At 37.8% G+C, this 26,698-nt stretch overlaps 1 protein-coding gene and 1 pseudogene across 2 annotated transcripts in view; both read left to right on the top strand.

Moving 5' to 3' along the window:
• The window catches only part of LOC129770687 (potassium voltage-gated channel protein Shal), a 455,955-nt gene that overhangs the window by 244,813 nt on the left and 184,444 nt on the right, over nucleotides 1-26,698 (top strand). The window lies entirely within an intron of this gene.
• LOC129772054 (U4 spliceosomal RNA) lies at nucleotides 20,520-20,635 on the top strand (annotated as a pseudogene).

Genomic DNA, 26,698 nt, shown 5'->3' with positions numbered 1-26,698 from the left:
ATAAATTTTGGAAATGAGTTCCAACTTAAGATCGTTATTGAAAAAGGAGCGTCAGCTGCAGGATAGTTTGAATTTAATCAGACTCTTTTTAGAAAGCTACAGATCAGAACATGACAAACGACAAATTGGTGTGCGACTTCAGAAGCTGGAGGAAATAGGAAAGGATTTTCTGGAGACACGAGCGAAAATTGAGATCCTATTAGAAGATGAATCAACTAAACGTGACGAAGAAGAGACCGCTGAAGCTGAACGTGAGAAGGAAAATTTCCGAGTTTTGCTGGAGTTTGATGGTGAGTTTTGCAACCTCAAGACAGAACTACTCGAACTACAAATGGAAAAAGGGCATACCTTTTCAAACGTTGATGAGAATCATCAAATAACACAATCAGGTCAAACATTTTACAAAGTGAAGCTTCCTGAAATCAATCTGCCGGTATTCAGTGGAAATATCCGCGAGTGGGTTACATTCAGAGACATGTTTCGCAGTCTCATCCACAAAAAAAAACACAGTTGACACCGATGGATCGATTCACCTACCTTCGTTCTTCTCTCTCAGGAGATGCACTTCAGAAAATAAGCTCCATTGAGCTGACAGCCGCCAACTATGAGGTTGCGTGGGAGGCCTTGGAGAAAGGCTACGAAAATAAAAAGCTAATAATCAAAGCACATTTGGATTCATTATTCTCACTGGAAGTACTGAAACGGGAAAGCTTCGAGGGTCTGAACCACCTTATTAGTGAATTCGAAAAGAATATACAGATGATAGAAAAAATAGGTCAGAAAACTGGAGCAGAGTGGAGTACCATCTTGGCGTACATGGTAGGCTCAAGACTGGACGCTGCCACGTTGCGTCACTGGGAAACACATCATAATTCCAAAGAAGCTCCGTCATATAATCACCTGCTTGAGTTTCTGCGTAATCACTGTGCAGTATTACAGTCAGTTGCATCGTCAAAACTCAGCAACTCAGATTTCCGTCAGCCAAGACCATCAGTGTGTCATGCTGTCTATGTCAATCATGTTAGATGTCCGTTTTGTAACGATTGTTGGCATTCTGCATTCAAATGTGCTACATTTCAGAAGATGAAAATTCCCGAAAGAAACGAAGCTGTAGCTAATAAACTGTGTCGTAATTGTCTTCATCCGGGACACTTTGCAAGGTCCTGCGAAAAGGGACTGTGCCATCACTGCCAGCAGCGACACCACTCCATGCTTCACACCGGACAGTTAAGATACCCAGTTCCCCCATCGCAAGCACGGCCTACGACGATAAACCACCAGTTTCCACAGTCACAATTCACGCATTCAGAGCCGAATGAGCAAAACGTTGCAACGTCTAACGATACACCTGTTACGCCATCTACCTCGTATAGTGCACCCACACAACTAACCACTGGTACGGTCACAGTAAGTCAAACATACACCACATTTCCCGTTACACCTACACACAATATTCTGTTATCAACGGCACTTGTTAGAGTGACAGATTCTTGCGGAAATACCATGCTAGCAAGAGCATTGCTGGACTCTGGTTCCCAACATTGCCTCATGACTACCACATTTTTCGAAAGGCTACGATTCGAGAAAATACCATCGTATTTAGTAGTCCAAGGTATCGGATCTAGTCGATTCACGTCCACTACAGCAGTCAGCGTGGAAGTAGCAGCCAGAACAAAAGCCATTTCAAAATATTCAATGAACATGCTTTTCTATGTGCTTCCGAGTCTCAATGTATGGCTACCAATTTCTAGCTTCAACGTCTCTCAAGTTTCCGGAAACAACACTTTTGGCTGACCCGTTATTCTACGAATCCAGTCCAATCGATCTCATCATCGGAGCAGAGCATTATTTCGAATTGTTACGAGAGGGACAACAGAAAGCAACGTCAGAAGGACCTGCTATGCGAAATACGCTATTTGGGTGGGTTCTTTCTGGAAGAATACCTGAAAGTACGTATGAACCATCAATCTCGATGGTACAAGTAGCTATTTATACGGACGCCGAAGAAAAACTGACAATATCAAAAACCAGAAACTCTCTCGAGAAGACAGCGTGCGAGCAGATCGCCAAAAAGTCAACAGTACCAGATGCAACCGAAGAATTCGTAGGGATGTTAGCTAGAAAATCTATTTTAATTCATCGTGCCAGACGTCGGAAGAGTGCGATTACATCCCACGAATATGATGAACCATTGCAGAAAACGACGCAGCAAATAGAAGGATTCTCTCAGGATATGACAGATCTTTCAATTTGTCATACAAATGAAACATAAATTTCAGTATGACTTGAGAATCAATCAATGAATATTAATAATATTAGGGGCAATAAATGTTTCTATAGTGGTTTGACACTCGCATAACTCGGGAATCAATCAAGCAAACGGAACCAATTTTGGCATGTGGAGGTTTTAGTGGACACGAAATGTTTCTATGGTGGTTCGACACTCCTCTCCCCTCTCTAAGGGGAAGGGGGCTGCCATACAAATGAAACACAAACTTCTGCATAACTCGAGAACTAATCAAGCAATTGGAGCTAAATTTTGATGTGAGGGTTTTTGGGTACGAGAAATGTTTCTAAGATGGTATGACACCTTTTCCTCCTATGGAATGGAGAGGGGGTCCCATAAAAATATTACACATATTTCAACCAAACATGACAATTGAAAATGTTCAGAAAATTCTGAAGGGAAATGGGAAAATTCGGGAAATTCAATTTGAATATGTTCTACAATTACATAGTGACAAGCGTTGTTAGTCCATTTGATGTTTGCGCCAACGAAATTGGTTTTTGTTCCAAAGTGGAAATGGATTTTAATGTGATAAAACGCACTCCTTTTCTTTCTTCTGTAGGAGCATTGTACCACTGCGACCATTAGTTTGATCTATTGTGGTGGAAAAAACGAAAAACGCACTCCTACATCTTCTTCTATCTATAAAGGGTGTGTCACATCAAATTGCATCACGGAAAAAACGCTGTAGAAATTCGCCCAGTAGACCGATCCTTTTGAAAATTTTAGACAATAAAATAAAAACTATTAAACAACTTTTGGCATTTTCTTTTTATTCATACTTCGAGCCCAAGCCCGTATGCTCGCACCTTCCTCTTTACCCCGTCCATAAGGTTCTGTACAACGTCAGGTTGTAGTTTTTTTTGAACAGAAATCCATTTTCTCTTGAAGTCCGCCTCCGATTTGACAACTTTTGGGTTCTTCCGGAGGGCCTGCTTCATAATCGCCCAATATTTCTCTATTGGGCGAAGCTCCGGCGCGTTGGGCGGGTTCATTTCCTTTGGCACGACACGTTCTTTGAATAGTGGCACGAAGCGAGATCCGGCCAGAAGATGGTCGGGCCCTCGTGCTGCTTCAATAGTGGTAGTATGCGCTTCTGTAGGCACTCCTTAAGGTAAACCTGCCCGTTTACCGTGCCGGTCATCACGAAGGGGGCGCTCCGCTTTCCGCAAGAGCAGATCGCTTGCCACACCATGTACTTTTTGGCAAACTTGGATAGTTTCTGCTTGCGAATCTCCTCCGGAACGCTGAATTTGTCCTCTGCGGAGAAGAACAACAGGCCCAGCAGCTGACGAAAGTCCGCTTTGACGTAGGTTTCGTCGTCCATTACCAGGCAATGCGGCTTCGTCAGCATTTCGGTGTACAGCTTCCGGGCTCGCGTCTTCCCCACCATGTTTTGCCTTTCGTCGAGGTTAGGAGCCTTCTGAACCATGTATGTACCCAGGCCCTCCCGCTGCTTGGTCCGCTGGACGAATGAACTTGACAAATTCAGCTTATTGGCGACATCCCGGACCGAACTTCTCGGATCACGTCTAAACTGCTTAACTACGCGCTTGTGATCTTTTTCACTGAAGGAGCATCCATTTTTGCCGTTCTTCACCTTCCGGTCGATGGTTAGGTTCTCGAAGTATCGTTTTAGTACTCTGCTGACCGTGGATTGGACGATTCCCAGCATCTTACCGATGTCCCGATGTGACAACTCCGGATTCTCGAAATGAGTGCACAGGATTAATTCACTACGCTCTTTTTCGTTCGACGACATTTTTCCAAATTTACAAAAAAATGACAGTGAAGCATGGCCAACGTGATCTATACACTCTTATCTGATTATAAGCAAAAGCTGAAGATATAATTCCTAAATATTAAATTTCTACAGCGTTTTTTACGTGATGCATTTTGATGTGACACACCCTTTATAAATAAAAATGAATCGCCGAATGTGTTGATAAGAGCGAAACTCGAAGAAAGAATTATCTGATTTAGGGCTATCTTCATTCTATCATATTTTCTGTATCAAACATTAATTCGATGTAACGGAGAACATGTTATTTGCAAGTGATTGCAAGTGAAATCTTGAACGAGAATTATATCTGAAAATAATCTGATATTATAAAGACGAGTTTTGGTACAAGTCCTAGGAAATTTATATTAAAAGTAAATTGTATATGATCAATTAGAAGATGAATCAATAAACAGTTCTGCGATTGGACCCATGATCGACCCAAGAAAACGTGAACGTTTGGAGGTATTGATAAGAAGAAGAAAAATTGGGCGGGACGTTTGCCGGGTCAGGTAGTTATAGAATAAAGACAACCCTAAATCGGACAATTCCTTTCTCGAATTTTGCTCTTATCAACACATTCGGCGATCCAGTTTTATTAATATAGATAGAAGCAGAGATAGGAATGCATTTTATCACATTAAATCCATTTCCACTTTCGAGTGAAGATCGATTTCGTGAGCGCAAACATCAAATGGACTAACAACGTTTGTCAATATGTAATTGTAGAACATATGCGAATAGAATTTTTCGAATTTTCCCATTTTGCTTCAGAGTTTTTTTAAAATTTTCAATTGTCATGTTTGGTTGGAATATGTTTGGTTAAAATATGTGCATTATATTTATGGGACCTCTCATTTCCAGAGGAGGAATGGGTGTCATACCATCATAGACCTCGTACCCAAAAATCCTCACATCCCATTAGGCTCCATTTGCTTTTTAGTTCTCGAATTATGCAGAAGTTGTGTTTCATTTGTGTGGCAGCCCCCCTTTAGAGAGGGGGGAGGAGTATCGAACTACTATAGAAACGATAATCGATCCCTAAAATCTTTATATGCTAAGTTTGATTATTTCTCGAGTTGTTCTGCAGCCCCCCCGTCTTCAGAGAGGGGAAAGGAGTGTCAAACCACCATAAAAACATATTGCTCCCTAAAACCTCCACATGCCAAATTTCGTTTCATTTGCTTGGTTAATTCCCGAGTAATGCACAAATTCGTGTTTCATTTGTATGTCAGAACACTTTGCCCAGTCCAGGTGTTACTCGGGACATAAAACAGCAGTATCACGATAGTCCTACTACGAGATAGTGTGATTGGTCGCAGGCCTTGCATGCCGCACCACAAAAACACCAAGCAATGAATGATATTCGCAGAGGTCATCCGAAAAGCTGCATAAGAATAAGCTTCGTGAAGAAAAGTGAAATTTATTTTCGGTGCGTTTAATTTAACTTTACGGTATTTTTCATTTATACAAAACAACTTTCTTCGTCACTCGATTAATCCAAAACATTGAGTCGTTACATTTCCGTACCTAAAAAATTGAAAAGAAAAATCGAACTTAAAAAAAACAAATTGTAAGTGGAACTACGTGTTGTAGAAAAAGGAACAAGTCAAACCTAAAGATTTGCTCTTTTTTTTGTTTATGCAACATTCATTAGCGCTTCCGTGGGCGAGAGGTTAGCGTCACACATTATTATGCCGAACGTTCAGATTCGATTCCCGTTCTGGCAGGGGCATTTTTCGTCGAAGAAATTTCTTCCGACATGCACTCTGGTCACGCGTATTCTAGAACTTGCCACTCCAGAATACATTCAACACGTGTTATTCAGCATTGAGATCTCAAGTAAGTTCTACTAGTAAAAATGTCCATGTATGTAATAGTTACGTTGAGATGGCAAAAGTTACACTGGGAACGTTAGTGCTATTCAAGAAGAACATTCACTTGTAAGTTGAACTCATAAATTTCGTGAAAACAACTTGTAATATTAGACCTGTAGCTTTGTACTTCTAATTTCATCAAGCCGCTGTTTAACAATACTCATAACATTGTTAGTTTCAACAATGAGTCGTGGCTTTTCCGTTGCCCACATAACGTTCATTGTAGAAAATTCATTTCAAGTGATGCGATACTACCAGGTAACGCTACCAGGTAACACAGGTTACACATAACCAGTAAGCTTCATGAATTCTTTGCATTCTAGAAATTCATTTCCCTTCAGTTTCTTAAAAATCGAGACAAAAACATTCACCAAATTTTATTTTTCAAAATATCGAAAAAAAATCTACGTCAGGAAATTTAGTGGAGAATCTGGAAAACCAATTTTATCAAAATCGGATGGACCGTTCCGGAGGAGGAACTCCCACCAGTTTGCAAAACATGGCTTCGAGAAAAACGCGTTTTAAATTGCATTCATCTGGTTTATTTTACATCGTGTCCTCAGTCTGCAATCCCTGGATCATAAAACTACCCTTCAACGCTTAACAGCTCTCTCTCTGTCGCTTTTTCGTTGCACATGCGGGCTTCTCTAGCTGCTTCTGACATTCGTATCTCTGCTCGTTCGATTCGTTCCTTACCCGATTTTCCGCAGAAATTGTTGCACTCCGGTCCAATTCCAAGCTTAAGTTGGCTACTAAAACCGGTTGAAATGGTGAATGACGAACTATCGGAAACAAAAAATGAATTTAAACTTTGCATTGGTGGACAAAAAGTAGTGGAATGGGCCCGAAGACACGGTAATGGCATGTGACAACATGAAAACGCACCGGCGCACACCGCTAAAGCCGTGAAGGATGCAATAATAACTCTCAACCGTGGAATTTTATCGTACCAGCCTTGTTCTACAGACATGGCCTCGTCAGATGATCAACTTTTTGTTTCAATGGGACATGCACTTGCAGAGCAGTTCTCGCTAAATATAAAGATGTCACCGAAAGGATTCGACGAAAGGAAAGTTTTATTGGAATGGAATCCACAATTTGCTTAAGATAGTGTAGAAAAAAGGGGATTACTTCGATTAAAAATATTTGTAGGTTCTCCTAAAAATTATGTGATTTCTTAATCAAAAAAACTGAACAATTTCAACGCTTGGTAAATCATAATTTCGTAAAACAATACAGTCATTTCTAATGGGAAACTATGGATTATTTTTATGCTCAAAATCTAATAAGTGATCCTCATCAAATTGCAAGAGAAGTCATTATTATAGATCGAAACAATTCGTAATTCTTGCAGAATAAAGAATGCTGCTTATAAAACTATTTCATTTATTAAATGTGTGTGCCTTCATCCAATCATAATGATCAGCTGTATGGTTGGGTAAGTTACTCTTCAGATCCACGAATCTCTATTTCTTCCATCACAACATGTCTCTATAGAACACCAAGTTGCGAAAATTCACTAATTTAGCAAATTGACGACTACGTGTTCCACGATAACAACTTGTTCGGTCGGAGAAAACCCGGTCTACCAATTACCTGCCGAAACCACAATCTCACGTACGCTGAAGCAATCGGGCGCACCTACAATTGCCTATGACAATCCCCACTCTGTGTCCGAGATAACAAACGAAGTGAAGCCTTATTCATCTCGCGTAAGGGAAAGGTTCAATTAACTAAACACATAATTAAATTTGGGTTCGTTTTGGTCCCATCGTACGCCGCCCGAATGAAGCTGGCAACAGTACCCGTGGAAAAGTGATATATTTGGCGTCCGCTAGGAGCACATGTCAAACACTACATCGGATGGTTCGATTTCGACCCAAACCTCGGTAGCCTTCGGATTGCTCCTTCCCGCAGAAGCATGGGAAGTAAAAATTTATATATATACAAAAGATAGGCATCACGGCCGTTCGTCATTCCATTAGGGATTGGAGCGGCGCACCTGGGCGAAGTGATGTGCGTGGGAGTGGGAACGTTCACGTCTTTGGGTCCCCTTTGATCCACATTCACCTTTCTAATATATGAGAAAGGTTCTGCGGACTGGGGGGACTGGGGAAAGCATAAATCACAACACTGGCGCTGCTGGCTTGTGGATACGGATCGTCAAACTGAAACGATGGGCCGCCGTTCATATACATATATTTGTATGTGAGTCGCGTACCCTCATTTTTGGAAGTAAGCCCGGTTACACGCGTTCGTGTACACGGAAAGGTTGCACATAACTGCTCATGTGATAACCGAAAACCTTATTAGTATTCCCTTAAATAATACATTCGAAAAGGAGATTATGTTCCAGTATAGGAAATTACATTCCTGCTTTGGGCAAATCCGCGAACATACACGAAGATACGTAGCAAGAGATTTCCTTGCGCTGGTTGGATATTGCTCCAACAAATCCATTATCTTGGAAGACAGTTGTAAAGAGACCTTAAATCACGTCGATAAATTCCCTCCGATGTTCCGATAAGCCGCAAGAAATGTCCAATTCCACTGCTGGGTCGATTAAGTTAGGTTTAAAAATAGAATTAATTTCTGGTAGACGAAAAAACCACACCCAGCAGAGCACTTCGCGTTCGCGTTGAGCAATCGAAGGAAGCAAGGGGGGAAGAGTGGAAAAAGTTGCGCTTTCTTTCGAAGGGCTTCTGTTCCTGTTTTATGCGGCGCTCGATGCTTTAGGCGTCAGCCCAAAGTGATGGCTGCGTGTATTTTTTTTTTTACATGATGGAGCCATGTTTCGTTCTCGTACCTTCTTCTAATGCGCCTTTATGTTTGATTTTTATTTATTCTTTCAATTAGGGCGGGATTATTTGTGGGAGAAGAGGGGTTGATCCATATCAGGCACTAATTTGATTTTATGTTTTTTATTACAAAGGTTAAACATATTTTCACCGGGTACAGCACTGAAGAACAAGGCTTCCGGTTTCTCAGAAGCCTGATGGTTTATATACGTCCCATCAAACAGTTGGAGGGCAATATGGAGGAGGGATGCACTGTTCAAAATAATGTTTTATTTTTATTTTATTTCTAAAATATCACTTAAAACTCAATTTTAAAAAAAATCTCTATTTTTTATATGTTGCAGCGGACAACTAATGAAGTTTATTGCACAGTGCTCCATTTTGGACAAAAAAGTTTATATATTTTTCTTAAATTTAATTTTATTTTTTTATATTAAATTTTAAATCCTATTTTGTTTAAAAAGTAGCATTTTTTAAAAATGTTGAAGTGTTCTTTATAATTGTTTTTAGACCAAATTTTTTGGAAGTACGTGTAATTTGAAGTCAAAAAGATGCACGAAAAAATTTTACTGAATGCTACCGTTTCTGAGATACAGTGATTTTTAAATAATGTTTACAGAAAACTCTCAACTTTTGGTTGTTTTAGAATTTTTTTGAGTCTGTTCAACCTAGAAGTAAATTTTCCTAATAGAGTAGGTAATTTTCGACTGCAATGTTTGAATAAGTTAAGTGATGTGGTTAATTTCCATTGTATAAGGTTGTGGTTAAAATATACATTATAACAAATCTCATTATTATTTTTGTATAGTAATTTTCTCAGAAGAAAACAAAAACACCTTTTTCAAAAAAATAGAGGTTTAAGTGATATTTCCGTTATAAAATAAATATAAAACATCTATTAGCAGTGCACATTTTCTCCTAATAGACTAATTTCATGACAACTCGACTGGTTGTTGGCAGAACCATCTCAGATAGCAGTGAAACGTTGTGCATAAAGGGTGTGTCACATCAAATTGCATCACGGAAAAAACGCTGTCGAAATTTAATTTTTAGGAATTATATCTTCAGCTTTCGCTTATAATCAGATAAGAGTGTATAGATAACGTTGGACATGCTTCATTGTCAATTTTTCGTAAATTTGGAAAAATGTCGTCGAACGAAAAAGAGCGTAGTGAATTAATCCTGTGCACTCATTTCGAGAATCCGGAGTTGTCACATCGGGACATCGGTAAGATGCTGGGAATCGTCCAATCCACGGTCAGCAGAGTACTAAAACGATACTTCGAGAACCTAACCATCGACCGGAAGGTGAAGAACGGCAAAAATGGATGCTCCGTCAGTGAAAAAGATCACAAGCGCGTAGTTAAGCAATTTAGACGTGATCCGAGAAGTTCGGTCCGGGATGTCGCCAATAAGCTGAATTTGTCAAGTTCATTCGTCCAGCGGACCAAGCAGCGGGAGGGCCTGCGTACATACAAGGTTCAGAAGGCTCCTAACCGCGACGAAAGGCAAAACATGGTGGGGAAGACGCGAGCCCGGAAGCTGTACACCGAAATGCTGACGAAGCCGCATTGCCTGGTAATGGACGACGAAACCTACGTCAAAGCGGACTTTCGTCAGCTGCCGGGCCTGTTGTTCTTCTCCGCAGAGGACAAATTCAGCGTTCCGGAGGAGATTCGCAAGCAGAAACTATCCAAGTGTGCCAAAAAGTACATGGTGTGGCAAGCGATCTGCTCTTGCGGAAAGCGGAGCGCCCCCTTCGTGATGACCGGCACGGTAAACGGGCAGGTTTACCTTAAGGAGTGCCTACAGAAGCGCTTACTACCACTATTGAAGCAACACGAGGGCCCGACCATCTTCTGGCCGGATCTCGCTTCGTGCCACTATTCAAAGGACGTGTTGGAGTGGTACGAAGCCAACGGGGTCACCTTCGTGCCAAAGGAAATGAACCCGCCCAACGCGCCGGAGCTTCGCCCAATAGAGAAATATTGGGCGATTATGAAGCAGGCCCTCCGGAAGAACCCAAAAGTTGTCAAATCGGAGGCGGACTTCAAGAGAAAATGGATTTCTGTTAAAAAAAACTACAACCTGACGTTGTACAGAACCTTATGGACGGGGTAAAGAGGAAGGTGCAGCATACGGGCTTGGGCTCGAAGTATGAATAAAAAGAAAATGCCAATAGTTGTTTAATAGTTTTTATTTTACTGTCTAAAATTTTCAAAAGGATCGGTCTACTGGGCGAATTTCTACAGCATTTTTTCCGTGATGCAATTTGATGTGACACACCCTTTATTAGTCATTTAAGCAGCTTTGCATTCTTGAAATATTAAAAAAAAGAATTAGACTAGTTTTTGAACTGGGCCAACAATGTTTTGTTAATTTTTTACGAACAATTATAACTCAAAAACTATGATACCTACAATATTCTGTTCAAAGGATGAGATGTGAGAAATTGTTTAAATTTTCATAAAAAGATACAAAAAACATTAATAAAAAATCTCGCTGAAAAAAAATATTTTAAAAATTAAAACTCATTCATCTCAAAAATGTTTTCCATTTCCAAAAAAGTCACCCATATATTTCCAACAAGTCGTCCATACATCGAACGATGATTACTTTTACTAGGAAAATTTCTTGTGAAAAATCTCGTGTTTGAAATGTTTTTAAATAGAACAATGTTAGCAAAGCATGTAAATCGCGACAACTTATACATAAAAATGTTACGAATTAAAAATTAATAGTAATTTTTCATAGAAAGACATGAAAAAGTTGTTTCCTTGTAAATGTGGTCATCTTCCGATGAATGGATGACTTGTTGGAAATTGTATGGGCTATTCAAATATATTTTTTCAGAATTTTAGAAAAGCATGTTTTCGAGTAAGATGTGAAAATTAATTTTCAAAAATGACGAAAAATGACGAAAACAAAATTGTTAGATATTTTTCAATAAAAAAAAAAATAAATAATTTTATTCTGTGATCAAAATTTTGTAGGTCTAATACATTTTGTGTGAGAAATTTTTTGAAACTAAGTTTTGACGTAGGACTACGTCTTAAATTAAGGGTGCCAAATCAGAAAACAAGTCACGTTTTTATGAAATAAAGTTATCGTTAATAACTATTTTTGCTGCGAACGGATTTTGACGATTTGCATACCAATCGAATCGGAAATTTCCTAAGATTTGTTTGGTATGCTATACATTACAATCCCATAGTCTGTATATGGTGTAAATTGATGAAAATTGGAATCATTCCCATTTCCCCATACATTTGTTCTGTCCATTTGTGTGCTTTCCCAAACAGAGCTGTCAATAACGGGCAACTTATGCAGCCGCTAGAATAAAAACAACGAAGGGGGATAGCGAAAAGAGAAAATTTGGGAAATAAACTCCACCCTTGCATAGTGAGTAAACTGTCGCTGGTGTATGAGTATTGCATCTCCTCTGAGGAAAATACTCAGAATCTTTAGGTGCCCGAAATAACAAAGGTCGCTTATTCTGCTCAGTTTGTGTTTTATGTTTTCCCTTGAGCTGTGAACGCTAACGAATATTAACGAATTGTATGATGCTTGGTGAATGGCGATGCGCGGAAGATGTCTTTCGTTAAATACTCAGTGCAATGCGTGCATTGATATAAAGAAACAAATTGTCACATATGACCTATTAGTGTATTGTTCTCGCAAAGGCAAGAAAAAATCGTAGCTTCTCGAAATGATTCTACAAATCTATGCAAGCCAATCAACCTTTTCAGGATCCTCGAAACTTTTTACTAGAGAGTTATTTATGAAATTTCGACGTATTCGCAAATAATATCCTAAATGATAAACCAAGAATTTAAAAAAAAGATTGCGTAGTCCTACGGTCGCGTCTCGAATACAACCCCCCGAATTTTTTCTTCACCTTTTCTTCGAAAAATCTTGCTTGAAAATGTAAAAGATCTACAAAATGTTGGTTGGTGAATGAATGTAGGTAATTTATTAGATTTTCATTAAAAAATATCAATAAATTTTAGTGAACAAATTTCATTGGAAAAAAAATTGAAAATTAGAGTTCATTTTTATCGAAAACATGTGTTTTCAAATTCGGAACAAATAGTCATTATAATTTCCAAAAAGTCATCCATATCTCGGAAGACGCATCTTTACAGAGAAAAAGTTTTTCTGACAACCAATTTTCATGTTTTCTTTGAGAATTAATTATTAATATTTACTTCGTAACATTTTTTGGAATAATTTTTAGTTTTTTTGGAATTTTTTGAATGAAAATTTAAAAGTTGGAATCATGGTTTGTAGAAAATAAGAAAATTTTTTCTGGCCCTTTTCGAAATGTAGTCTAATTTTTATTTAATATTTTAAGTATGCAAATTGCTTAAAAGACCTTGGTGTTTAGACCCACATCGTTTCACTGTTATCTAAAATGGTGTTGCCAATTTCTTAGACGAATTGGCATGAAATTCATTTATAGCCGCAATAATAACACCAAATCAAAATCGTTTCTGAGTTATGTTTTTTTCAATAATTTGCAAGCAATTTTTGTAAGGCAGAGACAAAATGGAAAGCCGAAGATACAAATTGTCCTTTTTAGTAATAAAGAACGTGTCTGCAAAATTTGAGCCAAATAAAAAAAATCACAAAAAATAGTTATGAAAAAATCGTCATTTGCGGTGGAACAGATCTAGACAATAAATTTGTAATTGGAGAAGTGATTCATATTTTTCAGCAATTATTTTTTTTGCAATTTGCAATTTGATTTTGCATAAAAAAATCAACAGAAAAAATCTTCTCTAATCCGGAACACGAACGAGTTTGGAAATTTCGCATTCCGATCGAGATCGACTTTTTATTCTGCAACCTGAACGAGATCGACTTCTGTATTCTTCTTCTTCTGTATAACTAAAATAAAACAGACGGGAAAATGGCAGCATTGCCTTAACCCGAACAAACATCAAAATCGTTCATCCGTATTTGTGAAGCTATATACTCTCTATCACAGTGGTTTTCAACCTTTTTTGGTTCATTTCCCCCTAAACGAAAATTAATCCCAGTGCTTCCCCCCTGTCAGCATTGTAGCATATCAGTAAAATAATGAAATAATACAAACGGTTTTCAAGTAATATTCGCAAAAGAAAAAGTTTATACTTGTATCTGATTACAAAAAGGGCATATAAAGTTTGACAAGTCAGTGTGACACCTGCGCCTGAATGATTTCCGCCAAAATCGTAATTCTTGAGAACGTTGTCGAAAAGCACACCTCATGTCATCTTCGATAACCACTCTGTTACGGTGTTTTGTTTCCATCAGCAGCATTATAGGAAATCCAGATTCACATAAATATAGGAGAAGTGCGTAATACGCACCCCCTAAGCGAGAATGGAATTCTCTTGACCGTGCTCTTAAAATTTAAGGTAACAACTTCGTCAGTACGTAGATTAGTTAACCCTCAGTCATCTGTAATCGTTCTCTATTTTATATACTGAAAAACAAAAGTGCTACGAATTTTATTTTGTAAGGCGCCCAAATTCTAAATTTCCAATCATACGGTGTTAAATGGCCCAGTATAATATGCCCATGAGTTGTTTCTCTCAGAGGCTATAAAGCTCAGAGAAACAGCTTGTATGAATGAGAGATTCCATCAATCTATTCCCTTCATGCCCACCAGCGAATAGAAGAAACCGTTCCTCCGGTGAGCGTGTTCTCCAAGTATTCGTGCATTAATTCTCCAGTCTGCGCTCTTGTTTTCCTGCATTCTCTGAGCACTTAATATAGATGCCAGATGTGAAGACATGTTTTCGTTTTCAGGACATTTTATTTTGTGAAAACATACTGAGGTCATTCCAAAGTATGTAAAAACAATTGTTTGTGAGATTTATCGAACATGATTTAGAAATATCGTGATGGATTGCTTATTTTTGTTCATTATGATTACATTTGAAGACATTTATTCGTGCCATGCAGAGATATTTGAAAAAATCATCTGGAATCCCTCACATACATTCTATTTCTCTCGTGAGAATGTTTACGGCCGAAAGCCAGCAAATAGCCCCGATCGAGGGTATGCCTTACTGCCCGATGGTAAGCTGATACGGAAAATATCAAATTGAGAAAGAAAAGAATCCTTTCTTACCATTTTCTTCATCTGAGATATTTACTGGGAACTCGGCTCAAAAAATATGACCCACATTTATCGCCTCTGAACCAATTCAAGCAACAAAAACCTTTTAGAAATGATGTAGAAAATTACATCGAAAATAGGTTCCAAAGAAAATTATTTTTCTTATTTTTCTAAAGCATGTTACAAATGTAAAACTTGCATGGTAGGATTCTATAATTGACTAGCACGATTACCTATATCCATTGCATTTCTATTCTTGCTGGTTTACGAGAAAATCAGGCGGGTCAACTTGCCCGGCAGGCGCGTTTTAGACACATCTCCTCTACAACGCAATAGACAACAACACTCGTAACACTTATTCCGCGTATCAGGATAAAAATCGATCGTTTGTAGATTGATGAGCTTGTTTTGAATTTGATCCGAAACTTTCGTCACTGCCAGAAGGGATTTCAAACCATGACCAAATCTTTGATATAAGGAAAATTTGTTTCAAGTTTAACTTGTTGTAAAAAGTCTTGACAAATGTTGTACAATTTTCTTTTTTATGGTCTTCTGTACCGTTTTGTCGTCTGTTCCATCATCATTCATTGACGAAAGTATTTCAAACTTTGTGAAGTTGTTTAATTGAACATTACATTTCAGAATTGGAAATGTTAACAGAGGATCGCAAATTTTAGCGTACCCAAAAAAAGTTTTTGTGGCAATTTTTGCTTATAATCGTCACCTTCAAAGCGAAGTAAATGTGCAATATACCCTTGTACAATTCCCCTCTTTTAAGGACCAAATTCTCCACCGGTTGAAAATCACTGCTCTATCACATAAACATGCCCCAATGCAGTTTCGAAAAATTATTACTTGGTGTTTTATCAAATACATTGAACACATATTTTTCCCCCTAACTCAACTATTTTTTAAAAATAATTTTCCACGTATTTCCTCTATAACTTTATCAATAATACATATCCACTATCATACACAATTTTGTTTCGCCCCAAGACAATGAAAGCATTTTTGCGTATGTCGATTAGGTTTATTTTTCAGATGGATTTTACAAGTCGTTCGGGTTACAGAATCTTCAAAAAAAGAATTGGACTACTTTTTGGAAAGGACCCAAAATGTTTTATTTTTTTTGCAAAAAAAATATAATTAAAAAACTATGATACCTGCAAAATTCTGGTCAAAGGATGAAATGTAGGAAATTGTTCAAAATTTTCATAAAAAAAATAACATAATTATTTTTTTATTGACACTGAAAAAACATATTTCAAAATTTGAAATTCTATTTTCTATAAACCGTATATTAAAATTATATGAATAGCCCTTACAGTTTTCAATAAGTCATCCATACATCGGGAGATGGTCACTTCTACAGGGAAAACGTTTTCTTAACAACAACTTTCAGTGAAAGAATGAAATGTAGAAAACTATTTATGTTTTCATTAAAATATATCGAACAAATTATTAAAGGATGATTTCATTGAAAATAAAATGTTTTGAAAACTTAAATTCATTTTTTTCAAAAATATGTTTTTTTTTTTATTCTTAAGAAAACAGATGTGAATAGTCCTTACAATTTCCAACGAGTCACCCAAACATCGGTAGATGTACACATTTACGGGGAAAGAGCTTTTCTTACCCCCACCTTTTTTTTTAAATATGTACTATTAATGTTTAACTAGTAACATTTTCATGTATAAATTATCACGATTTACATGTTCTGCAAACTCTTTTCTTGAAACATGTCAGAAATTATATAAAAAATCTTGGAACATGTAAAACGCGCGAATTTAGACACTAAAGTGTTACGAATAAAGCATTATTTTTCCAGTAGTCTCCACACGAAAATGCCATATATTCTAGGAACAATAAAATATACAAAGTTAACGTCTTCGACAAAAGTTCATATTTCTTGGTGGAGGCGATCTGGCGTAGTGGTAACATCCATGCCTCTCACGCTAAAGGTCACGAGTTCAATTCTCACTCCCGACATTCTTCCAAAAATGGAAGTAAAAAGTGACGAACCAGCCAAATGAGTTGAAAATCACTATAATACAGTTAAAAAAAAAAAAAAAAGGTTCATATTTCAATTAGATCTAAAACTTTGTCGAATACACCATATCGCTATTTTGAGTTTTAAAAAAATTAGGATTAGTTGTAATTTTTTCGAAGAAAACATGAAACAGCTGGGCTTAGAAAAACCTTTTTCCTTGTGAAAATGCTCATCTTCCGAAGTATGGGTGACTTGTTGAAAATTGTAAGGGCTATTCATATATTTTTTTTGAGAATTGAAAAAAAAACATTTTTGAAAAAAAATAATTGCAATTTAAAAGCGTGTGTGTTTTCAGTGTCATTTGAAAAACGATTTTTTTTGTATTTTTATGAAAATTAAACTTAAACAATTTATACATACATTTCATCCTTTGACCAGAATTTTGTAGATATTTTCGTTTTTGAGTTATAATTTTTTTTTTTAAATTAAGGAAAAAAAATTTGGTTCTTTTCAAAAAGTAGTGTTTTTTGAACGTTTCAAGTATGCATGAAATTCGTCTATTACAAATAGAATTTGCTTCAAAAATCATTAAAAACCAACAAGTAAGCTTTCCATACCGAACATTAGTCTGAATTTGTCCCTAAACTCAAAACAAATCCTCCTAAAGTGAATGCTCTTCATTGAGCAGCACCCCAATGTTGATGGGGGAGATGAAAAGGCATGCTGCTCATCTACTCACATAACCACACTTTTCTGCAAGTTTGAACAATACTCACCCCTCCAAAGACAGCTATGATTATCTCACCAAATATAGTCTAGCACCCCCCGGTTCATCATTTTCACGGATAATTTCCACTCGAATGCCTGCGGTTGATCCCCATCGGAGTATTTTCATACTTTCGAGTAATAGAACACAACACTCCGCGCTCGAAGCGCCTTCCCGTCTGTTGTGCGTTGGAATGTTACGCTTATGTAGCATTTCATGTTCCTTTAGCTGACGTACGAACATCGTGGCGTAACGCGTACACACCACCCTTCACTTGCCATCCACCCTTTTCCCCCCAGCATTCAACCGACGAAGATTTTACATTTTTCATCCGCCGCAATGACGTATAATTAATTATATAAACAACAAACAAAACGGGGAAAAGACTAACACAGCAAGTAAAATGAAACAAAAACGCTGCCGTCGTCACCGCGCCTGGAATTGAAACGCTGAAAAGCGTTTTTTTTACATCGGTCTTACATTCAATTGGGTATTTTTCGTTCTTATTCTCATTTTTACGAGATGCCTCCCAACCCGCCTCGTCCCCCACCAACCAGTTTCCAGGAAGTTCGGCTTTATTCTTATTCTGCTCGGTGCGGCGCGTTGCGCTAATATCCTTTGCCAGCGCGCGCTCATGCTGAACTTCCCCCCGTGGGACGGACGCAAACTTCCAATAACAAGGCTCGCGTTCTTGCTTTTGCCGACCGAAGACACGCGTCTGATTAGGGATGATTACGGGCTGTGGGTAGGAGAAAAGTTTATATCGGGTAATTCATCATTCCCGGCTGAATCAGGAAAATTTTGTGGTTTCGAAGCTTTGTTCGATGAAATGGAAAGTTGCCTTCAACTAATGATCGATGCTTAGTGGCATTGTTTACAACGAGAGTATTAGTGGTGATCAATATTAATGAATCATACATGCAATGTTATTACAATTGAGATTTATTCTGGTTCTCAGTTTATCTTTAGCTAAAAAGGACAAAAACCTGTTAATTCGTTTGTTAATACATACAAAAATAGCACACGGACATGAGTTTGAATTTCACCTTTTTCAAATGCAAATAAAAAATATGCAGTCAATCTTGACATGACCACGTCGAATATTGAATTAAATGTATGACATTCAAGAATGAACAATTTGTAGATAAGATAATACCAACAGTAAAACGTAAGAGAACTTAATATTGTTTTTCTTGTTGAAAGCTTCTCTCACACCAGTTGTCGTACAAAAGCGTACCTTCGGATATTTTGCCCGTCATTTAGATTCGTTTATTTATCGAAGAATCAACTCAACTTAAGGGGGAACCCCGGTCTGAAAATCGAAAAAATCGAGTTTTGTTTTTTGCATTTTTGGGAAGTTTATATCCTCGGAAATGTTGTCCTATAAAGATTTTTCGACATTTGATTTCGCTGGAAAGTTACAGCCGAAAGTATGAAGTCACCACAAGGGAGATAGTATTGCTGTAAGGGGTCCCACCTTAATATGCGAGTCCAGATGTTTCTCTCGACAAGTCCAGCTTAGCGTATTGGCGAAAAAAAATCTAATTCTGTCGTAAAGAAGGTATCGTTGTGTTGACAACTGGATCACTCAAGCAGGAGCACAGAGTGGTACAAGGTTCAAGTTTCACTGATGACGAGGGAGACATATTATTTTACATTATTTTAATCCATTTTTCATGTCTCGTTATGCGTGTATTTCGTCGTAGAACAGAGCGTCGTATTCATTCATCATCCCGTGAGATACGATGTTCATTTGCATTCTTATTGCTTTATTTGAGAGATTAGGAACAAAAGTCCTTCGTAGTGTGCTACGGGTCATTTGAAGTTAGATGCCTCATTAACAAGACAAGAAATATCATTTAGTATGAGTACAGTTTTTTAATTTGTTAGTTCATATCAAGTGAATTTTGTGATTTCCGCAATGGGAAAAAAACTAAGAAGAATTTATCTTCAGCTTTGTATTGTTAATCAAATTTCGGTCGTCGAATCATTAAAAATATTACAGAGAGCTTACGGTGAATCGCCTATAGAGCAATTCCACGCCAAATCAGTCGGACGCCGAACCACCCCTCTCCGATTCTTTTGAAATTTGATTCTTTTGATGGAAGCTACCCAAAAACACTATTTTCATTATCATGTGATCAATTTCAATTATGACTGATTTTTTCAAATGGCATATGTATGCAAAATCATCGATCTTTCTTTCAAAAATCCGTAACTCGAAATCCAGAAATATAATATGATGTTTGACAAGTTTGAGACTTTAAACTTTTCAGTTCATTCGTCTCTAGCCTTGAGAAAGGCCCTTGGACAACTCTACTCTAACTCCTGCACTACACCTCATTACCTTGAGAAAGGCACTCGATCTCTCGCCGTCCAGCTCGTCCAGCAACGATGTTGTCCAGTCGGTGTTCACACAAAGAATAATTCTTAATGAATGAATAAATGAATATTTGAGAGACTTCGAAAACGAGAGCGTTACGTTGAAGGCATAATATTCAGCAAAATAAGCAATCACACGAAAGTTGTATAATACATAATACATTGCTTGTATTGTGATATGATTTGTATTCCATTTTCAATAGATGTTGCATCAATTCAGTCTACATAATTTTTGCGTTCGCTCATCCTTTCTCACAACACCTATTTCTCATTTGAGAAATTGTTGAGTAAACATCGTTTGCCAATGCGCGTAGAGCGGGAATTCCTTCTTAAGATTCCCTGCACCTCTAATAAATTGCCGAACGACGTAGTCTTACGTTGATAGCACTTGATTGAAAAATCACAAAACCAAATGAATTTGGTCGCAGTATTATATGGATAGAAAACATAATAAACTCTTTCGCTTCAATGTAATTTTCAATTCCAAGGAAACTGGCAGATTATTTTTCATCGACGATAACATCTTTCCAAGCTTTGCGCAGTGGCGATATCGTAACCAATGAGGTACATCCGAGGTGCGATTATTGCTAGTTGAAAAAAAAAACATCTTTCCAGAGTATCCTCAATACTCGAAGCCCACCAGTGGTTAATGCTAACTCGATAACCACCTGTTCATTGCACTTGATTGAAGAATCACAAAACCAAATGTATTTGGTCGCAGTGTTATATGGTTAAAAAACATTAAAATAAACTCTTTCGCTTGAATTTTTTTTTCAATTTCCGGGGGAACTAGCAGATTATTTTTCAGTAACGATAACATCTTCCTGGAATCTTCTTGATGCTGGATGGCAACCAAACGAAAATAGTTCCGCGCGTGTATGTGTGTGGTGGCTGATCCGATGTCTCCGATGTTTTTCGATGCTGATACTCTCTTGGTCGCCTTCTCTTCTCCTCCTGATGGATCGGCTTTTCTGCGCTCCCTCACAGTTCCAAACAAACTGAATGCGTTTCAGGTAAGGTCAGGCCAGGTTATGAATCCATCGATCCTTCGCCGTCCAGCTCGCCCAGCAACGATGTTGTCCAGTCGGTGTCCATACAAAGAATGAAAAAACTGAATGCGTTTTTGTCCGTGATTGAATCAAGAGAAGGTGTGGTTTACGATGGCAATTTGAAAGGCAAACTAGAGGCGAATGAACTCTCTGAGTTTGAAACTTTCAACGACCTCATCGATTGTCAATTGAAAATTATATGATTTTCGCGATGCGAAACATTTTCCGTTGTGCGCGCATCCAATATTGGATACGAAAATATCCTACTGATGGGGAAGAATAATCTTCAGAAGCTTTCCTGCTGATTGCCCTTGATTGAAAAATCACAAAAACAAATGTATTTGGTCGCAATGTTATATGGTTGGAAAACATTAAAATAAACTCTTTAGCTTGAATGTTTTTTTTTATTTCCCGGGGGAACTGGCAGATTATTTTTCAGCAACGATAACATCTTTCCAGATTCTCCTCGATACTCGAAGCCCACCACTCGATAACCACCTGTTCATTGCACTTGATTGAAAAATCATAAATCCAAATGTATTTGGTTGCAGTGTTATATGGATAGAAAACATTAAAATAAACTCTTTCGCATGGATGAATTTTTTAATTCCAAGGGGAATTGGTAGATTATTTTTCAGCAACGATGACATTTTTCCGGAATCTTCTCGATGCTGGATGGCAACCAGACGAAAATAGTTCCGCGCGTGTATGTGTGTGTGTGGTGGCTGCTCCGATGTCTCCAGCGGAACCGTTTGTGGCATTACTCTCCTCCTGATGGATTCCCTTCTGGCCCAAGGTGCACAAACAGGCTCTTGGTGACACCGTTCATCAGCGCTTTCATAATGAACGAAGTCAGCTTCACCAGAACAGAGACAACATGCTCCAATCGCTGTTCAATCATAACTGAGTGGATTTCCGGGCGGGCTCGCTTATATACCGATTGGTGATTTAAATAGCTAGTTTGTAAAGCAATTTTAAGACTATTGACACAAGTTTTTGGATGAAATAGTAACAAGTATATAACGCGTAGACATTTTATCTTTCGAATGAAGTGTTTATCATACCATTTCGATCGGTTGCTTAGGAGCTATTAACGCTCAAAATCTCGGTCTCCGGCGTAACGCTTTCGTTTTCGAAACTTTAATTTTATACCCCAGCATAGAAATGAAAGATGTAGTCCTACGTCAAAAACATTACTCAAAAATTGAGTATAATGTTACATTTTTGGATCTAAACCATATTTGCTACTATTGATCGAAAAACTTGTGTTAATAACTCAAAAACAGCTTTGAAAGCAAACTATTGAAGTCATAAAAATATAAAAATATGAGTTCTTGCTTCAAACAATTCAGTAAAAACAAGGCAAAGTTTGTCGTACGCTTTGTACACAACGTCGTCAAACAACTTGTATGGGTGTCGTATAATGGCTAGTTATGTGGATATGAATTCGTGCTTTTCTGCAGATCTTTGTGTCTAATAATTAATATACTAGCGATGGATCCCGATTTTTATTGCCGGTTAGTTCTATTATATGTTTTATAGCTAACTTGATTAGTGTTTCATCTCTGTCTTAGTTATCTGTTGTATTTATTAAAATAGATGTGTGCGGTATTTGCGCATTTCTTCCAAAGGCTCATGAAACTAAGATTTTAGATCCAGTGTCTCAATTAAATGCCATTAAAACCGTTCAATTTGGTTGCTTTGTAAGATAATGTACTCTATTTGTGTGTAGTTAGCATTTATACTTAACTTTCCAATGGGACCTGTCTGTTTTGATCGATTCTCTCTGTTGACTTTCTCTTTCGATTACCACGGCCTTGCAAACAAATTTTTGCAACAGTTTTACCTCATAATTCAATTAACGAGATTCCTTCTACACTCCTGGTTTTCGAACAGAGGGGAAACGCTATTACCGCTGAGTTGTAGAGAATGTCGACGAATAAGGTCGATCGTGACGGATGGGTCCTGTTGAAGGGTTAAGCGTGGTTTATATGAATCTGTGTGTTTCTATGCTATTGAAAGCTCTCAGATAGTTCGTTCATAATTTTCAGCTCCGCACTCTGTATATTTAATATGGTACTATGCACGAAAAGATACAGGATATTTCGATTCCAGCTATTATAGAGAATTTATGTCTGTTACCTTTTCAGGTAGCCCACAACTTCCGGTGTCGCGATTTAGGAATACAATAAAGTACTAGGTGTTAAAAATCATAGAATATATCGCTGATTTGATATACAGGAGTTCATTCAGTTACCTTCTTAGGTAGCTCCCTATTAATCTTCGGCGTCGCGATTTAAGAATACAATACAGTATTAGCGTTAGTCACAGCATCAGTCGTCGATTCGAAACGTCATAGAGGAGTTCTTTCCGTAACCTTCTTAGGTAGTTCCCCAATGATCTTCGGTGTCGTGTTTTGAGTACTCTATAGAGTACTACGCGTGGAATATCACATAATGCGAATCCTTATAGAGGAGTCTATCCCGTTACCTTCTAAGGTAGCCAATTGATAACCACCGGCGTCGCAATTTGACATTAAAATAGTACGTGAAAAGTTATAGTATATATGAACGAAGCGATTTAGTCTAGAGGTGCTCTTTCGGATACCTTGTTAGGCAGCTGAATAACTATTTCCTGCGTCACGAACAGAGATTGCAATAGAGTAGGGTAGGGCGGGGCGGTTTGCTCATTTTTGAATAAATTTGGCTATAACTTTGTAGTACGAAGTTTTGCGTCAGAATGTTATGTACCACAATGAAGCTACCTTTTACCCTTTCAATGAAAAATAATCAGAGAATCAGAGAAAATAATTTGACTTTTTTTTTTCAACGTCTTTATATTTCAGAATAAATTGACCAACTAACCCCACATACGGGGTAAGTTGGTCAATAATAGGCAAGTTTTTTTGAGCAAAAAATAAACGTTTTGAAGTTTCCTTCATTATAAATTATTAAATTAAATCAAAACAAAAACAGTTAACTAATATCATGTAGCAAGTAATACAACAAATTAATGAAAATTTCAAATTACCGTCGTTGTTGAAAATGAGTCAGACAATCTTCTCTAGCGATTTCGTCTCTCTTCCACTTTGTGGCTAACCAGAGATGCCAGGTTAGAAGACATGGCTTCGTTTTAAAGGCATTTGATTTTGTGAAGACATTCTGAAGACATTACGAAATATGTGAAGATATTTCAGTGTGATAGCGTACGTGGATTTTTAAAAGATATTATTTCTATGAAATCCTAACTATTGTTCGAAAATATCGTCAAAAAAGTAGGGCTTTAGTCTCTAGTAGACATTAGTTTATTTTCGCTCGAAAATTCGAATGATTGTTACATTGAATTTCTATTAATTTGGCCCTACTATACAATAGATTAACCTAGATCTTCCAAACGACCACTTCACAAATCGATGGTTTTCGGGTTACAAACCTTTTCTACAATTAGTTTCATGGATATGGTTTGAGTTACAACCAAAATTTCAAAACTGAAATAAACAAAAAGAGTTATCACAGTTCCGTTTCTGTGTGAAAACTCTCCTCCGATATTATGGTGAAGACATTTTCTCGTACCATGTCAAGACTTTTGATAAAACATCGCCTGGCATCCCTGCGACGCACAACCGCTTGCATTCTTGCTTGCATTTGTTTTGATGACATTTGTACCGTTCGCCCCAAAGTATATAGAAATAGCCTCCAGGTATGCTACATTACTCAACACATTATTGTGAGTTCAGATATTGAATGTGAGCGTTTATTGTATCTAATGAAATTTTTTCAGCAAAAAATATAAATATCACAATTATATTGCAAGTAGTTTGTGTGGTGGTTGTCTCATTTCAAATACACTGGGTGTAGCAGTAAAACATATATTTTCTATATTTGTTTATAGCTTGCGTAATAAAACACGGCATACCTGAAAATTCTATATGCGTTGCTCTCAAACGAGCAATTTGTGTGACCAATTAGCCCCTCTATATATGAAAAAGAATATTCATGAAAATTCATTAAAAATAATTTTAAAAGCGATTTCCATTAACACTTAAAGCTGATACGTACAATAAACCTTTGTTTTACGTTTGAGCCGATTTTTTTCATGATTATTAACCAGTTTTAGAACACATTTTATAATGCGCAAACCTTGAAGGATTTTTGGCCAAATCGGAACCATGTTCGTATTTTTGAACCTACTTAATAAAAAGTTTTTCCAATTTGCTTTTTTTTTTGTATCAGCAATTCGCTATTTTTCGTCCATAGATTGCTAATTTTTTGGACGCTCAGATTCCAAGATATCGTCACTGACCAACTTACCCCTATGACCAACTAGCCCCGCCCTACCCTATAGCATAATAAAAATCTATCCAAATATATCCTCTCCGCATTTCTAATAATCTTTTTTCTCTGTTACAATTTCAGGTGAGTGGCTGGTAAGCTGGTAAGCATTGGCGGGACGATCCACGAATTGATTCAATGTAGTTAGGAAAGTACACTTCGTTTCGTGTTCCACAATTAGAGCGCAAGAGCACGAGTACCTTACAGTTTTGTTTTCACCGTAGAACCGAAACCCAAAAATGCGGATAATGCTTTGATATTCCGCCTGTGGTCTCTACTTTGTTTGATTTACAAGCACCTATGAAAAATAACGATTTAATCCAAGATGCCACAAACAGTGCAAACAGAGTCGTAAAGGAGTACATAAATCATCTGCGATAGCGTGATGTGTGCGAGTAGAGCATAATTCTTGCTATTCCCACCACCGTGTGCCTTCCGGAAGGCTCTCGAGAACACCAACAGGATGTACCGAATGGCGTGTCCGGATAAAGGGAACCCACAAATTACACACTCCTGAGATGAGTTGAAGGCCCTGGGGGTCGTGTTGGCTTAGCAATAAATTACTGATATGACAAAAACAGTGACTCGAAATAACGCGCTTCTTTCACGCCTCATTACCACACTTTATTCACGCATTTGTGAGTGGCCGCCGAAACCGACACTAGGATCGAAATCCGCCCTTGCGATGGCAACGACAGGGAGGCGTCGAACTGTTATCTCCTCAGTACATGCAAACAATCCCTCGTAACTGTACGGAGTGTAATGTGTGTAATGTGTCCCCAAGGCTTCACGTGTGTAAATGTACTCAACCTGTGAACATTTGACCTAAACCACATAATCAATCTTTTCCCCAAATAATCGATCTGAAGATACTACATTTTGAGATTGTATCCATCAGCATCATTCTTCACATCTTATCAGGTATTTGTACATTCACACAAATGTGTGAAGGTCGCCCATATAGCACCCCAACCTATGAAAAATATATCTTCGATCACATGAAGTGTGGAAATCGGAGGGCGTGAATCAATGCTCCTGACATAATCGAATGTTAACATTTTATGTACATTGTGACACTACCCTCTCCAACCCGAACGTTCCCAACTGTTTCCAAGCAAAGGACTATCGCAGAAAGGATATCAGTGTCACTTGGACGACGAAGCGATGGACCCTCTCATTTGCTTCCCGTTGAGTTCATAATACAGTTTCCGCATGGTAGTGCCACAAGCATCAGCATCATTTATAGACGCTCCGATAACCGATGATTAATTCGTTTTGGATCATTTCTGTCATTTTTCCCCTTGCCTTCAAAGCATCGTTTTCACGCTG

This window comes from Toxorhynchites rutilus, chromosome 2, assembly GCF_029784135.1.
Source record: "Toxorhynchites rutilus septentrionalis strain SRP chromosome 2, ASM2978413v1, whole genome shotgun sequence".
Classification (NCBI taxonomy): Eukaryota; Metazoa; Arthropoda; class Insecta; order Diptera; family Culicidae; genus Toxorhynchites; species Toxorhynchites rutilus.
The sequence above is the reverse complement of the archived record's forward strand: the minus strand, read 5'-3'. Positions and strand labels throughout refer to the sequence as shown.